This window comes from Mustela nivalis (genome assembly GCF_964662115.1).
Source record: "Mustela nivalis genome assembly, chromosome: 1".
NCBI classification, from domain to species: domain Eukaryota; kingdom Metazoa; phylum Chordata; class Mammalia; order Carnivora; family Mustelidae; genus Mustela; species Mustela nivalis.
Window position 1 is genome coordinate 162,708,166 of NC_139020.1, and position 17,177 is coordinate 162,725,342.

Consider the following 17,177-nt stretch of genomic DNA (forward strand, 5'->3'; position numbering starts at 1 on the left):
TAAGCACATCCTGAGAGACATATTTGGAAATGTGATGTTATTGCTATAAAGATATTGCAATACTTCAACGGAAGTTTCATGAAATTTTACCAAACAGTGTAAGATTTTCAGTTCCTCTGCATTCATTTCCTATCAACACTATCACTAATATTCATTAGTCAATTTTAATTGTAATTGTTTAATAGTTGTTGTAATTCATGTTCACTGCCATTCTTCAAATTACATATGTCACTTAGACCAGTGCTTTCCAAACTGTAGTATGCACGCAGATTGCCTTGGGGTCCTGTTAAAATAAAGACTTTGACTAAGTTGATCTGGAGTAGGGCTGAGGTTCTGCATTTAAAAAAAAAAAATTATTTATTTATTTGTTTATTTGAGAGAGAGAGAGAGCGCGCACATGCAAAAGCAGGGGGAGGGGCAGAGAAACAGGGATAGGGAGAAGGATTCTTTTTTTTTTTTTTTTAAGATTTTATTTATTTATTTGACAGAGAGATCACAAGCAGGCAGAGAGAGAGAGAGAGAGAGAGAGGAGGAAGCAGGCTCCCTGCTGAGCAGAGAGCCCGATGTGGGGCTTGATTCCAGAACCCTGGGATCATGACCTGAGCAGAAGGCAGAGCCACCCAGGCACCCGAGGTTCTGCATTTTTAACAAGCTCCCAGGTGATGTTGATGCTCCTGGTCCAGGGACCACATTTTGAATAGGAAGGACCTAGATTAAGGACTGAAAAAAGTAATTATTTTCATTCAGTATCATATTTTAAAAATGACATTGCAGTTTCAAATGCAGGATAAAAAAGAAATTAAAAATGTAATTTTTTCTAATATTTTTTATGTTGGAGAAATTGAAACCAATGTCAAGAGGCTCTGCAACTTAGCTTAAAAATCAATAATCTGGGACGCCTGGGTGGCTCAGTTGGTTAAGCAGCTGCCTTCGGCTCAGGTCATGATCCCAGCGTCCTGGGATCGAGTCCCACATCGGGATCCTTGCTCCGCAGGGAGCCTGCTTCTCCCTCTGCCTCTGCCTTCCACTCTGTCTGCCTGTGCTTGCTCTCACTCTCCCTCTCTCTGACAGATAAGTAAATAAAATCTTTAAAAAAAATCAATAATCTATTTTTTGTAAGTATTCTTATTTAGTTTTTCTTCAAAAAATATCTTTTTAAAATTTTTTTTCAAAGATTTATTTATTGGGGTTCCTGGGTGGCTCAGTCAGTTGAGCAACTCTCTTCAGCTCAGGTCATGATCCTGGGGTCCTGGGATCAAGCCCTGCACTGGGCTCCCTGCTCAGCAGGAAGTCTGTTTCTTTCTCTCCATCTCCTTCTCCCTCTGCTCATGTGCTCTTTTTCTCTATCTCAAGTAAATAAGATCTTAAAAAAAAAATAAAGTAAAAGACTTATTGTTTTAGAGTGGGGGGGGGAGGCAGAATGAGAGGGAAAAAGAGAATCTCAAGCAGACTCCCAGCTGAGTGTGGAGCCTGACACAGGGCTCGATCTCACAACCCTGTGATCATGACCTGAGCTGAAATCAAGAGTCAGACACTCAACAGATAGAGACATCCAGTGCCCCTCTTTGAAGAACTTCTTAATCCCTTTGAGTTTTTTGAGAGTCTATGTACATCAAAAACAAACAAACCAAAAAAACCCTTTTTTGGTACATTGACTTTTCTGTATCATTTCATTTAAGCCATTCATTTTACTGAAAGCATCATGCCAAGTCAGTACTAAGCTAATACATTTCGAACTGGATATATCTGAAAATAGAGCCTTGCCCGGTATTTTAGAACCTGTGTTTTTTATTAATATTATCATAAAAGAGATCATTGCACACTTTGTAATTGAGTTTTTACTGTCATGATAGTGTCGACTCAATTTTCCCATGACATATTTAACAGTAGTTTCAAATTTATATTCAGTGTTTTTCAATATACCCAAATGTTTAACTGAAGCTGAAAAGCAGTCATGTAGTTCTTGGAAGATGTTTTTTAAATTCAGTAATGTTAAAGATTTTGACTGTACTGTTCACTGTTAGATTTAAAGAATGCTAAAAAATATATAGAATGGTGTATATTTTTTTCAAAGAACTTCTATCATAATGATACATCTCCCCCATATAGTTGTACCACTATTATATTTCTGGCTTCTTGAATTATTTTTGTCAAGTTCAGAGTCTGTATTTTTTATTAAAAATTTTAAATAACTGGGGTGCCTGTGTGGCACTATCGTTGAGGGTCTTTGTTTCTTTGTTTCTTTTTTTTTTTCTTTCAGATTTTATTTATTGATTTGAAAGAGAGAAAGAGAGGGAGAGTACAGAGGGAGAGGGGGAGGGAGAAAGCAGACTCCCGGCTGAGCAGAGAGCCTGATGCAGGGCTCAATTCCAGGACCCTGAGATCATGACCTGAGCTGAAGGCAGACGTTTATCCGACTGAACCACCCAGGTGCCCCCAATTTTTGGTCTCCAATGGGGTCATGATCTTGGGATTGTGGGATTAAGCCGTGTGTCAGGCTCCATGCTCAGTGGGGAGTCGGCTTGAAGTTCTCCATCTCTCCCACACTGTCTCTCTCCCACTGGTGATCTCTCTCTCTTTCTCTCTCAAATAAATAAATAAATAAATAAATCTTTAAAAATTTTTCAAATAACTTTCGCTAGTATGACAAAAATTCCCCTAAATGTTCACAATATACAAGTATTTGGGTTTGGGGCACCTGGGTGGCTCAGCTGGTTGAGAGTCCAGCTCTTGATCTCAGCTCAGATTTTGATCTCAGGATCATGAGTTCAAGCCCCTTGTTGGTCTCTATGCTAGCCCTGGAGCCCAGTTTAAAAACAAAAAAAAAAAGGAGTATTTGAGGGGCACCTTTGTGGCTCAGTTAAAGCAGCTGTCTTCGGCTCAGGTCATGATCACAGGGTCGTGGGATTGAGTCCAGTATTGGGCTCCCTGCTCAGTGGGGACCCTGCTTTGCACTTGCCTGCTAACCCTGCTTGTGCTCTCTTTCTGTCAAATAAATAAGTAAAATGTTTTTAAAAATGTATTTGAGTTTAGAAATCTACAAGTTGAATCATAATTATCTGTGCTATGTACAGGCATTAGATATTGAATCTAAAATGATGAGTAACATGCCCGATGTGGAGCTTAATCCCAGGACTCTGGGATCATGTCCTGAGCCAAAGACAGAGGCTTTAAACCACGGAGCCACCCAGGTGCCCCCCCCCCAAATATATCTTTTTTGAAAAGGATTTTTATTTCTTTATTTTGGGGGGAGGGCAGAAGGAGAGAGAGAATCTCAAGCAGACTCCCTGCTGAGTAAGAGCCTAATGCAGGGCTGAATTCCATGACCCTGAGATCATGACTTAAGTTGAAACCATGAGTCAGATGCTTAACCAACAGAGCCACTCAGGTATCCCCCCCAAATATAACTTTTATAATACCTGCTAATATTTTAATAAGTGGGTTTTATATTTATCCCCTGGGTAATGTGTAATAGTTTTCTGGTGTTATTTGATTGATTGATTGATAAATGTTCTTCCACAATGCTAACAAATGTTTCCAAATGAACAATATTCCAATTTCCACACTCTTAAAAGTAACCGGGTAAGTATCTGAGTGCTAGATATTACCTCACCAAGAGCAGAATCATTTATATAATGTTTCAACAGGAGCACACCAATATTTTTTCTCATTTTATACAGTCTCTATTCTGGAGCACTACCTTTCACTGTGTCCCATGTATCTCTGATAATTCTTTCCAGTGTTTTCCCTTCTTTTCTCGCTCTGTGCTTTAATCTGGATACTTTCTGAAGTCTTTCAGTTCACTAATCTGCTGTTTATAATCTGCTATGAATTACATGAATTTTTACATGATTTTTAAAAAATGATTTTATTTATTTGACACAGAGAGAGACGGCAAGAGAGAGAACACAAGCAGGAGAGTGGGCGGGAGAGGGAGAAGCAGGCTTCCCACCAAGCAGGGAGCCCCAGGCAGGGCTGGATCCCAGGACTCTGGGATCATGACCTGAACTGTAGGCAGACGCTTAATGACTGAGCCACTCAAGTGCCCCTCTTTTTTTTTTTTTTTTTTATGATTTTTTAGTTTTTAAGTAATCTCTGTGCCCAATGTGGGGGTTGAATTTACAACCCCCAAGATCAAGAGTTGTGTGCTCTACTGACTGAGCCAGCCAGCCAGATGACCCTAAATGAAATCTTTATTATTTTTTAAAAGATGTATTTATTTATCCAAGAGAGAAAGAGAGAGAGATAAAGAGAAAAAGAGAGAGGAAGAACAAGATGGGGAGAGTGCAGAGTGCAGAGCTGGATGTGGGGCTCGATCTCAGGACCCTGAGATCATGACCTGGGTTAAAACCAAGAGTTGGATATTTTGTCACTGCACCACCAAGGTGCCCCATGAATTCCTTTTAATAACAATTTTATTAGGGTATATTATACTTACAATAAACTGCACCTATTTATAAACTTCACAACTTTTACATATGTGTATATCCATGAAACCACTGCCATAATGAAGATTCAGATCATTCTCATCACCTCCAAAAGTTTCTTGGTGATTTTTTATACTTACCTCTCTCTCCATATTTGTCCCAGACAATCGCTGATATGCTGTCACTCTAGATTAGTTTGCATTTTCTACAAATTTACATGGAATTATATAATATGTATTCTTTTGTTTTTAGTTTCTGTTCCTCAGTATAATGAATTTGAGGTTCATCTACATAGTTGAGTGTACTGGAAGTTCATACCCTTTTTTTTTTTTTTAAGATTTTATTTATTTATTTGAGAGAGAGAAAGAGAGAGCATGAGCAGTGGGGAAGGGAGAGGGCACAGGGAGAGGGAGAAGTAAGCTCCCTGCTGAGCAGGGAACCCAATGTGGGACTTGATCCCAGAATCCTGGGATCATAACTTGAGCCGAAGGCAGATGTCTAACCAACTGACTTGGTTAGTCAGAACTCAGGCGCCCCTAGTTCATTCCTTTTAATTGCCGAGTAGTATAGATTTACCATAATTTGTTCAGCCATTCACCTGTCGATGGGTATTTGAGTTGTTTCCAATGTTTTGATACTGTGAGTAGAGCTGCTATAAATAATCTCATACAAGTCTTCATGTGGATGTATGTTTTAATTTCTCTTGGGTAAATACTTATATTTTGAGGTATCTTTTTGAGATGTCCACTCAGTTGTACTATAGTCTCCAATTATTTTACACTATTCAACAGTAATCTAAGGATTGCTATGAAGGCATTTTTGTAGATATGACTGAAGTCCTTAATCAGTTGACTTTAAGAAAGGGAGATTATTTTAGATAACCTGTTTTGGCCCAATTAAGTTAGTGGAATGTCCTTAAAAACAGAGTTGAATTTCTCCTGAAGAGGAAATACTGCCTTGGGACAGCAGTTCAGTCCTTGCTTAGAATTCCACTCTGCCCTTCCTGAGAGCCTGCCCATGAATTTCAAATTTGCTTAACCAGCCCTTTTCCCCACCCCTAATTGCATAAATCAATTTCTCCAAAGAAATCCCTTATTTCTTATCTTCTATTCATTCTGCTTCTCCGAACCCTGAGGGATACAGATTTTGGTCCTGGAGGTGGTTCTAGAGGACTGAGTTTTCTTGACTGGTTCTGGGTTTTCTTGAATTGGCTCCCTAACCTGGTGTAAGTCTAAAGGCACTGAGGACTATTTTTAGTGGTAAAGAGGGTACTGGTAGTCCCTAGCAGGGTGAGGCATTGGATACTCTTAATCAAATACCTATAGAAGGACAGGTCGTGAGTGACCATGTATAGATGACTTGAAAGCTTCTGTATCTGCCTTGAAATAAACCCTTAGGGCCAAAATTTCTGAAAACCCAACTCAGAGCCTCATTCTGCAAGTGTTAATAGAGATGCTGCTTAGAGTCTGTGGCAGTGCATCACAGTGAATCACAGTGCAAAACCTCAGGATTTTGGAGCAAAGCCCTGCCATCAATATACAGATAACTGCCCTCCTTTTGAGAAACAGCTTTTGGCTTGCTACTGAGCCCTAGTAGACTGAATGCTTGACCATGGGCCATCAAGTTTCTATGTGACCTGAGCTGCCTATCATGAACTGGGTGTTATGTGAACCACCAGGCTATAAAGTTGTGCATAAATGGCAACATTCCAATGTCAATGAAATGGTATATTTGAGGCTGGGTTTGAATGGGCACTGAAGTTATAAGTAATTTGTATGAAGAAGTGGCCCCAAAGCCCATGGCCCCTACTCTTAGTACGTTATCTTTTCTTCCCAGCCCACAGGTACAGTCCACTGAGGCATTCCCTACAACCAGTTGACTGGGCAAGAGAAACCTTATTCTTGGTTTATAGCCTTGTGTACAAAGGTTCTGTACAATGTGCAAGCACTGGGTGAAAATGGACTGCCATGCTACTACAGCTCCATTCTGGTAGAGTCTTAAAGAATAATAGCTCAGTAAGGAAAAGCCTCCCGGTTGTCAGAACTTCAAGCACTGCTCCTGGTTGCTCAGTGTGTCTGGAAAAAGAAATGGCCAGAAGCTCTGCTGGTCTAGAGGTCTTGGTTCCAGAGGGAAGAATGCTTCCACCAGAAGACATAACAATGATTTTCTTCAATTGGAAGCTGAGACTGTCACCTGGTCACTTTGGGTATCTCAAGCCTCTGAGTCAACAGGCAAAGAAGAATTCCTTATTCTTAAGCTAAGTGAGATAAATCAGAGAAAGACCAATATATGATTTCTTACATGTGGCATCTAAAAAAAATGAATGAAAAAACAAACAAAAACAAGAACAGACCTTAAATTGGGTTGCCTTAGGGAAGGGTGGTAGGGGGATGGACAAAATGAGTGAAGGGGAGTGAGAGATACAGGCTTCCAGTTATGAAATGAATAAGTCACAAAGATGAAAGGTACAGCACAGGGAATATAGTCAATGGAGCTGAAATGGTGTTATATGGTGACAGATAGTAGCTACACCTGTGGTGAGCATAGCATAGTATATAGACTTGTCAAAACTAATGTAAGAACAGACTTCCTGTATTGACTGATCCTGATTACCAAGGGAGAAATTTAACTGCTACTACACAATGGAGATGTCTTAATGATAGTTAACTTTATATTGCAGTATTAAGCTACAGGATGTCAAAAGCGGGAAGGGAACATCACCTAAGGACTTCGTATCCTTTTTTGGGGAAGTTATGTATCTTTGGTTATATGCAGGTTAGTTGTATTACATTAGGGGGAAGTATGACTTTGTTAATTCTAGCTATTCTAATGAGAGGGTACTGGTAGGTAATGGTGGTTTTAATTAGCAAATCCCTGGATGACTAAAGATGTTGAGGATCTTTTTGTTGTGTATTGGTCATTTTCATTTTCTTTGGTGTTTACTCAAATCTGTGCTCATTGTTTTATTGGATTGTTTCTCTTATTACTCAGTTATAAGAGCTCTTTATATATTCTGGATAGAAGTCTTTTGTCAGATATATTTATTGCAAATTCTCCCTCTAATCTGTGGCTTGCCTTTTCATTTTCTTAATGGTGTCTTTCAAAGGATAAACATTTTTAAATTTTGATGAAATTTACTTATGAAATATTTCTTTTTGTACCCTAAGAAATCTTTGCCTATCTCAAGATCACTAATGATTTTTTCCATGTTTTCTTCTAGAAATTTACTCTTTTTATTTCAAGTAGGCTCCATGCCTAGTGTGGAGTCCAACACCAGGCTTTAACTCAGGACCCTGGGATCAAGACTTGAGCTCAAATCAAGAGTCAGATGCTCAAGTGACAGAGCCACCCAGGCACCCCCAAATTTGTAGTTTCAGCTTTCATGTTTATAATCCATTTTTAGCTTCCTCAGGGACCTCCTCCATTGCTCCTGAGGTCCATTAATACATCCCATCAACCTTAAAACTGAAAGTCAACCTTGCCACACCTCCCTAGCCTTCGCTCTTCATCCAGTCTATCAGGTCCTGTCTATCAGGTCCTGCCCCTGAGAAGCACCCTTCTCTACCACCCCCAGTTTACCCTGCCTTGACCATAACAGCAGCCTCCTAACTGGCCCTCTGCACCAACTCTGAGCCCCCGGCAGATCACTCTTCCTACTGCTATCCAAACGATGGCTTAAAAATAGAAGTAATGAAAAATCCCTACTGGCTTCTCCAGATTCTCAAATTATAGTCTCAAATCCTTACCTCAATTATTGACTACCTTTTCCCACACTTAATGGTCTTTCAGCGCGCTGTTCTGGCCATGCCAAGCTCTCACCTGTAGGACCTTGTTAGCGCCTTTCAAAGTGGCCTTTGGATTCCAGCCTGCATGTTCTTTAAACCTCCACCCCACCCTCTCAGGTTCTCTTAGCACCATGTACCTCCCAGAAGACATCTTACTAATAACAAGTTTTGATGTTGTGTTTCTCCCTTTAACGTTGTCTTTCTCCACCAGATTTAACTTCATGAGGCTAGGGCTTTATTTCCGTAACTTACTCCCAGCAAGTGGAACAGGGCCTATCATCCGGAAGAAGCCTCAGTGCATAAGTGAGGGACAAATAACTGAATGAGAAAAATGGGATCATAAAGAGGCCGATGGCTGCTTGCGGTCCCTTCACTGGTAATACTGGACGGTAAATGGTAACAATCTCGATCCTTTTCGCAGCAGCGGACGAAAACCTGCTAGATGGGAGAAGGCAGACAGGTCTTTCAATCAAGGAGGGAAGAACAGGTGTGTGATCCCGCATAACTGCCGGAATTACGCTCAAGCCTGCGTCGCTCCCTAGCCTCGCTCCCCAGAAGGGGCCAGACTGGAGGCCTTGGTTTCTGGCGTTAGCGCCAGGAGGAGCCCACCCGGAGCAGCATAGAATCACCTGCAGCGGTCGATTCTTCTCAGCAGCCCAGCCACCGCGTGGGTGGGCGGGGCTACGCCTTCCGAGGCCGTCCCCGCCCCCTGAAGCGTGCGCGCGCCCGCCGTCGCCTCCTGCGTGCGCCGCCGGCTGGGGGCGGAGGTTGTGGGCGGTGGCGGCGGGCGCGCGCGCTCTCGCCCCCTCGCGCCGGTTCGCGCTCCCGCGCCGGGGCTGAAGCGGCAGTGGCGGCTGCAGCGGCGGTAGCGGCGGCTGCGGCGGCGCGGGGGGAGGGCCGGGAGGGGGGGTGGTTGGGGGGGGATGGACCGGGCGCGGCGGCCGCAGCGGCAGGAGCCGGCGCTTGAGCTCGAGCCACGGCACTGGCGGAGACGCCGGCTGCTCCTCCCCTCCCCGCCGGTGAGTGAGAGCCCCCGCCCCGGATGCTGGCGGCGGCCGCGGCCCCTCACGGCCCTTCCGCCTCGGGTAGGGAGAGTCGTGAGGGGAGCGTGGCTGGTCGGCACCGCCGACGCTGGCCGGGCCTCCGGCGCGCGGCCTGGCGCGGTTCGGACCCTCGGTCGCCCCCGTTCGGGGCTAGAGCTCCGGGCCTAGGACTCGTCCTCCAGCATCCCGCCGGGCCTTTTTCCTTCCCAGCTCGTTCCGCTGTCATTTCGACCCTGGGGCTTCTCTCCCCACCCCCACTCTTCGCCCCCTTTCCAGCGCGCCCCCTCCGGGGCCGAGGGGAGGGAGGGGCGTGTGAGGAGTTGGGCCGGGGCCTGAGGGACTGTTCGGAGTAGACTGTGAGGGAGGTCTGGGGTCCTACGAGCCTTCGCTCGTCTTGGCGTCCCCAGAAGTTGGCCACTAGGGCTCAGCCATTGCCACCTGAAACCAGTTTTGCACCTTTTGTTTTGATTTTGAACTTGTCGTTTAAGGGAAGGAAGGGAAGCCCGCTGCCCTGGGAACGAGGGAAAATAGGTGCTGCAAGGTGGGTTGGGGGAGGGTGGCTGGGGTTGGTCCAAGAGTGCCTTTTATTAATCCTTTGAGGAAGGGATAAGGGGGCTCAGTGAGTTGCCCCTTCCCTGAAGGGCCACAGATCCGTTTATAGCTTGCAACCCCCTGCTTTTTTTTTTTTTTTTTCATTCTAAGGAAAGGTGTGTGTAGTGTTAGTCCAGTTGTTGATTTGGCACATTCCTTAACAACATTGATGGTGAGGCGAATCTGTAGCAGAGTTTCTTGAAGCAGCCCACTTGGAGCTGTTGGCTAATTTTCCCCCTTTTCTTTGGTGGCACCATACGTATGAGTGTTGGTAGATTCTAGTCAAAGCTTTTGCGGGCTGCCTATTCATCCTGACTTGTCACAGAGGAAAGGAAGAGGAAAACACACACTCTAATCCAAAATGGTTGTTACAAGTCTTACATACTTATAAGCATCTCTAGGAAAGATCTGCATTCCTAAATTGGCTAATTCTTAGTTAAAAAAAAAAAGAAAAGAAATTCAGGGCTTGGAAAGCAGGTACCTGCTTTAGAATAAAACTTTGATATATTTATGTCTTCTGACCAGTATTTTTAAATTTTGGGAGTGATTGGCTAGACCAAATCCTTGTCTTTGAAATACCTGTGTATAGAAATTGTTGCAAAGCCTGGAGGAAAGAACCTTATGAAAATGTTAATGACAAGATTCCATCAGGGGCTAGATACACCCCCCCCCCCCCCCCCCCCCCCGCCAATTTGTAGATTAGAACAGTGAGACTGGTATTGTGAGTAGGTGGTAGTTTTACGAGTGTCCTGTAACAAACCATGCTTATAGGTGGGATTTTAACTATATCTTGTCCTCTCCCAACAGAGTTGGCTTGTATTTTTTTTGAAATCACACACCCACTCTCTGGCTAGTGTAGAAGAATTAAAAGCTGCTTCTGGTCTGTGGGCGGTAACCTTTTAATTTCTAAAGAGTTTTCGGTTGCTTACAGAATAGATTGCTGATCAGCATAGGAAAAACTTAAATAATAAAATTTCATTAGCACGTGATCAAGGTGTGTTATAATTATGAGCAATAAGATTTGGCATGGTGTGGGTGTTGTGTACTATGTATAGGAAATTAGATTTCTCAGAGTATTTGCATCTTAAGATAAACAGCAGCACAGGCAGCTGACAGAATGTTGTTACACCTTCCAGGGGTTGAGAGAATCTTTTATGAGCAAAAAAATTCCCTGTACAATTTGATGAAGAAACTCAGTAACCTGGAATAGTTGGTGACAACTAGTCTTAATTAGAATTAATTAGAAGACAACTTCTCTTAATTAGAATAGTTCCCCTTTTCTGCAACAGTTTTTATGCCTGTCATATATGTACAAAACCTATAATGGCTGAGGGCTTAAGTTTAAGTTCCTCAGAATGACATTTATGGATCACTCATTTATTTATTCATCAAATATTTATTGAGTCCTTATTTTGTTGCAAGAGGTTTTCTAAGTACTGGGCTATGGTGGGGAACAAAATAGACAAGGTCCTTTTTATTGAGCTTTTTTCTGTGTGTATGAGAATGAGGATAGCAAAAAAATGTAATTCCAGGTAATGCTATAAATCAGCAATTAGCAAACCTTTTCCGTAAAAGACCATAAAGTAAATATTTTAGGCTTTATGGGCCATATAGTTTCTGTTGCAACTACTGTGTTGTTTAGTGTAAAGTAGCCATGGGCAGTACATAAACAAGCACTTCTATGTTCTAATTAGACTTTTGAATTTCATATCGTTTTCCCATGTCACAGAATAATCTTTTTTGGGGGGGGGGGCTATACTAAAACATGGGGTAAGCTGGATTTGGCCTGTAGGTTGTAATCTGATCCTTTATAGAGAAAGTTTGCTGATTCCTGATACCATCTATGAGGAAAATAAGACCAGGTGATTTGACCAGTGAGCGACTGGTGGGGGACATGGAGAGGCCTCACTAAAGAGAAGATATCTGAGTTGTGATTTAAAAGATGGAAGAACTTTGCTGGCCAGTGAAATAAGTACAAAGATCTGCAGGTAGAAATGAACTGCTCCCATGTTCCCCAGCATTGGAGCTTTACATACCATGTCATTCTTGGCTTTGTCTTTTTTTTTCATTTTGTTCTTAACTAGGTTGCCCTCTTCCTGTCAGGTTTTAAAAGTCTACCCGTAATAGAATCTAAGACTCGTAAGGTATCTTAACTTCCTATTCAATTGCTTTCTTCTAAAATGTGCTCAACGATTTTTCAGCTTCTGTTTGAAACCTTTGATGACATAAATTCATTACTTTGAGGTAGCCTAGCTTTAATTGTTAGAATGTTCTTCGTGTTGTAGTAGGATTCACCCTTTCTACCTTTTTTCCCTGATGCTGCCTTAACAGTGGCCATGGAGGAACCTGCAGTGGGGTTGCACCTCATTCACAGGATTCAGTTCTAACTGAAGTCAGCACTTGAAATAAAAATCATATAAAATGAAAACTACACTTGAAAATCTTTTAAATTGTGGGGCACCTGGGTGGCTTGGTTGGTTAAGTGTCTGAGCTCAGATCTTGATCTCAGGGTTGTGAGTTTAAGCCTTGCTTGTGTTGGGCTTCATGCTGGTCATGGAACCTACTTAAAAAAAAAAATCGGGGCGCCTGGGTGGCTCAGTCGGTTAAGCCTCTGCCTTCAGCTCAGGTCATGGTCTCAGGGTCCTGGGATCGAGCCCCACATCGGGCTCTCTGCTCAGCCTGCTTCCCCCTCTCTCTCTGCCTGCCTCTCTGCCTACTCGTGATCTCTCTCTGTCAAATAAATAAATAAAATACTTTAAAAAATCCCTTAAAATGCTTAAAAAGCTTGTTTTTGTATGTATAGTGATATATTATTCTTATGTGCTTTGCAAACTGAGAGCCACTGAGCATTACTGAAGGAAGAAGCTGAAAGAAATAAATTATTATGTAGATACGTAGACCTTAAACAACTTTGCTTTTTAAAAACAGCTGTCAAATCCCTATCAGAGAGTAGTGGATAGTGGAAAATTTTAATGTGTTCCTGCTCCTTGCAGGGCTAATTTTATTGTATTTTTACTTTAAGCCTTTATTACACTGATAAATGTTTATAAATGTGTTGTGATATTAAATGAGATAATATATATGGAAGCACATGGTAAGTGGTCAATAAATGTTTGCAAGATTTAGATTTAAATTTTTGCTTTAGTGGGCTCATATGCACACTGTTCTTTGAGAAGTTGCAGAGAAGAACTTGGCCACCTGCTTCCTGTCTTTCCAAATTGGCATTTCCTGTTGTGGCTTTACCAAACAGCTGTCACTCTCTATGTCCTTGAGTGTTGGTCACATTTTACTGGGAGGTCAGCTAGTAAGTTAAATGGCTGTATGATGTAACTCTGTTCTGTCACATGACTCTTAAAAAGTATTTGAACACTGCTGTCTCCCAGTTAAGTCTTCACTTTTCAGGGCTTAATTTCATTTCTTTCATTTCTTTTAGTCTTGTTTCTTCATCCTCTGGTTGTTCTTTTGAGTATACCAATTTTAGTATATGTGCTGCCGAAGCGAGCACTTTTATGAGCATACCAATTTATTCTTTTTCACTTTGGTACCGTAAGTACATTTTAAGGTACAAACTCAGCTTATATCTCCTTGATGAAGTCTACCCTCATAATCCTAGACCTTTTCTATATTCCTAATATACTTTTATCTACATTTCTCAATTTAATTTTTTTTGTTTCATGAGCATTTTTCTTACCTCACAGACAGTAAGCTTCTTCTTTTTTTTTCTTTAAGATTTTATTTATTTGTCAGAGAAAGAGAGATGGAGCAAGCACAAGCATGGGGAGAGACAGGCAGAGGGAGAAGCAGATTCCCCACTGAGCAGGGAATCCAATGTGGGACTCGATCCCAGGACTCTGGGATCATGACCTAAGCCAAAGGCAACCACTTAACGAACTGAGCAACCCAGGCATCCCGAGACAGTACACTCCTTAAGGGCCAAAACCATGTTTCAGGTATCTTTCGTGCCTGATGCACTGAGTAAAATTTCAGGCATGCAGTATTTACAACTAAAAAAAAAAACACACAAAAAAAATAATTTTGAAAATAAACTTTCTTTTTTTAAAGAACAGTGTTATATTTATTGCATTATTGTGAAGATAGTACAGAGTTCCTGTCTATCCCACACTCAGTTTCCCTTATTAACATATTAGTGTGGCACATTTGTCACAAGTAATGAACTAATATTGATACATTATTACTAAGTCTATACTCAGAGTTCCACAGTCTTTCCCTTAATGGCTACTCCCATCCCCACTTTTTTTTTTTTTTTTTTTTTTTTGAGAGAGAGAACAAGCAAGCAAGGGGTGGGGGGAGATGGAGAGAAAGAGAGAATTTTTTTTTTTAAGATTTTATTTATTTATTCTACAGACAGAGATCACAAATAGGCAGAGACAGGCAGAAAGAGAGGGGGTGGGGGAAGCAGGCTTCCACTGAGCCACCCAGGCGCCCTGAGACAGAGAATCTTAAGCAGGCTGTATGCTCAGTGTGAAGCCTGATGTGGAGCTCGATCTCACAACCCCGGAACATGAGTGAGATGAAATCAAGACTTGGATACTTAACTGACTGAGCTACCCAAGTGCCTCCCCTTAATGTCCCTTCTTGTGTTTCAGGATCCCATTCAGGATGCCACATTATATTTCATAATTTTGTCTTCCCAGCTCCTCTTGGTTCTGAAAGTTCAAGGCTTTCCTTGTTTTTAATGACCTTGGCAGTTTCAGAGGTAATCAGTTAGGTATTTTTGTAGAATGTCCTTCAGTTGGTTCTTGTGTGATGGTTTTCTAATCGTTTAGACTGATGTAATGTGATTTTGGAAAGACCACAGAGGTAAGGTGTCATTCTCATCACAAATCAAGAGTACATGCTAGTGATATCACTTGCTGATGTTGATGTTAACCTTCATCATCCAGTTTGTGGTAGTCTTTGTTTTCTTGACTGTAAGTTACCCTTTTGTTCCTCCCTTTCTGTGCCATGATCTGGAAGAACATTACTGTGTGTAGCCTACACTTAATGAGTGATGAGTTATGCTCCACCTCAGGGGTGGAGTATCTACATAAATTTTGTTGCTCAAGTTGTTTGAGGTTTGGCTTTTGGGAACTCTTTCACTTGGCTTCTGTATCCCTTCCCTTTGACATATTCCCACGGTTATGTGTGAATGAGTACTTTCTTTCTGGCAACATAAGATGCTCCAGGCTCATCTTTTATATATCATGTTCCGCTTCCAATAGTCAGCCATTTTTCTAAGGAGCCCTAGTTCCTTTTATTGGGAAGTGGTATTAGAAACTAAGATTTCGGGTGCTAGATGTGCTAGTTGCTACTTGAGTATTGTTACTTCTAGGCCATCTGAGTGATAGAACAAGGAGATATGTGTGTCTGTGCATATACACATCTGTAAATCTTTCTGTACGTAACCGTTTGTCTCTATATTAAGCCAAACATGAGTTCCTACTGCAGTTTCCAACTCTGATTCCTTAGTTACCACATGGATCATTCTAACCTCCTCCACTTCAGCCCATGTTCCACTATACATTTTCTTAGTTCTTCAATTCCAGTATACATTTGAAGTGGGTTCAGAATTGTTAATCTGGATACTTGTGGGAAGCGATTTTATCAAGTAGAACACTGTGCTTATTGATGGTTTCTTTTGTCTTTAGTCTTATAGACTCCACTTATTTCTACATTACCTGGTCAGCACTTTATTTCTCTACCTGGTTTGTGAGGTTGTTTCATATTTGTGATAGATTTAGGTTGTTTTGTCATATTCTGCATTCTGTGTCGTGACCCTTTTATGTCTTAAAGGATTATTTAAAATTTTGCATGCATTAAGGCTTATTCTCTGTGCTTTAACACAGAGTGTGTTCTTATATTCACCATTATGGTGTCCTCTAGTTTCACTCCTCTAAAAAATTTGTCCCTCACCTATTTAACTTGACTAATACCAGCCCCTGGCAATGATTGATCTGCTTACTGTCCCATGCCTTTTCCAGAATGTCAATATTTTAAATTTTAAAAAGTATTTTTGAATGATTTTTTAAATGAACACATCATTTTGTTAAGTAGTGGGAGATGCAAGTACTAGACTGTCAACACTCTGGAAACATTTTTTCTATTGAGATAAAATTCATTTAACACAGTTCATCATTTTAACCATTTAAAATGTACAGTTCAGAGGCTTTTAGAACATTCAGAATGTTGTGCAACCACCACTAATTCCAGAACAGTTTCATCAACCCAAAAAGAAACTTCATATTAAACAGTTCTTCCCACCCTCTGGCAATCACTAGACTGATTTTTGTCTCTACCGGTTTGCCGATTTTGTACATCTCATTTAAGTGGAATTATATAGCATATGGTCTTTTGTTTCTGGCTTTTGTTTAACAACATTTTAAAGATTTATCCATGTAGCATATTTCAGAACATAATTCCTTTTTTGTGGATGAATAATAATCCATTACAATGGATTGGACATACCACATTTTATTCATTTATCAGTTGATGGCCATTTGAGTTGTTTTCACTTTTTAGCTATTATGAATAATGCTGCTGTGAACATCCATGGAAAGTTTTTTGTTTGAACAAGTTTTAGGTTCTTTTGGATGGATAACATACTGCTTTTGATAAATTTTATTTTCATATTGAAAGGGAAGTTATATTACCCAGTGGCTTATTTGGTGTAAAGTGAGGAAAGAATGCTACTTTCTCTTGGCATGATATTTATCAGTGAATAATGAAATCACATAATTTTCCTGTTGTCTTTGTAAAGAATTTTTGTCCAGATGGAGCAACAGTAGGTAGCCTTCCCTAGAATTCTGTTAGGGGAACATCCTGATTTATGTTTTGTACCATTTAGTTGTCTTTCCTAGTAGCAAGTAGTCACTCATTGTGAAGTTGGATCAGAAGATCTGCTTGTGGTCTGAAGGAATCTGAGTGTATGAATTATTTTTAACATTATATATTCAGAGGGATAGTAGGCAGGATTCCCATTCTGTAATCTGTTTGGCATCAGTGATATTATAAAGGTTTTATTCTTATTAACCACATTCCCTCTGAGGTTTGGACTATAGTAGAGTGGCATTAAATATTAGTGTTTTCTTTTTCCTATTTTAGCACTCAGCCCTGAAGCTTTGTTTTGGAGTTATTGCTTCCACACCTTTGCTTTGATAAATTCATTTTCCTCAGCAAGACTTGGCAAAAGTGTTCTTTTGCCAGTTTGGGGTAGCTTGATCAATTCATTGAAATCTAATGTTGTTTTTCATACTTCTTGAAGGAACATTCTTTGCTGGCTTTATAAGCTTTCTTCTAAGTGACTTTGAGGTTCCCTGGAGATAATAAAATAT

The 17,177-nt window shown here is 41.1% G+C and overlaps 1 protein-coding gene across 11 annotated transcripts in view; it reads left to right on the forward strand.

Annotated features, from left to right (window-relative positions):
* Nucleotides 1-9,028: 9,028 nt before the first annotated feature.
* The window catches only part of TMCC1 (transmembrane and coiled-coil domain family 1), a 256,200-nt gene continuing 248,051 nt past the window's right edge, over nt 9,029-17,177 (forward strand). For 4 of the 11 annotated variants that reach the window (XM_082748105.1, XM_082748103.1, XM_082748104.1 and 1 more), the window contains exon 1: nt 9,043-9,231. The gene's annotated coding sequence lies outside the window, so the exon portion shown is untranslated. Of the gene's footprint in view, nt 9,232-17,177 lie in introns of all 11 variants that reach the window. The other 7 variants (XM_082748101.1, XM_082748099.1, XM_082748091.1 and 4 more) reach the window with 3 other exon arrangements.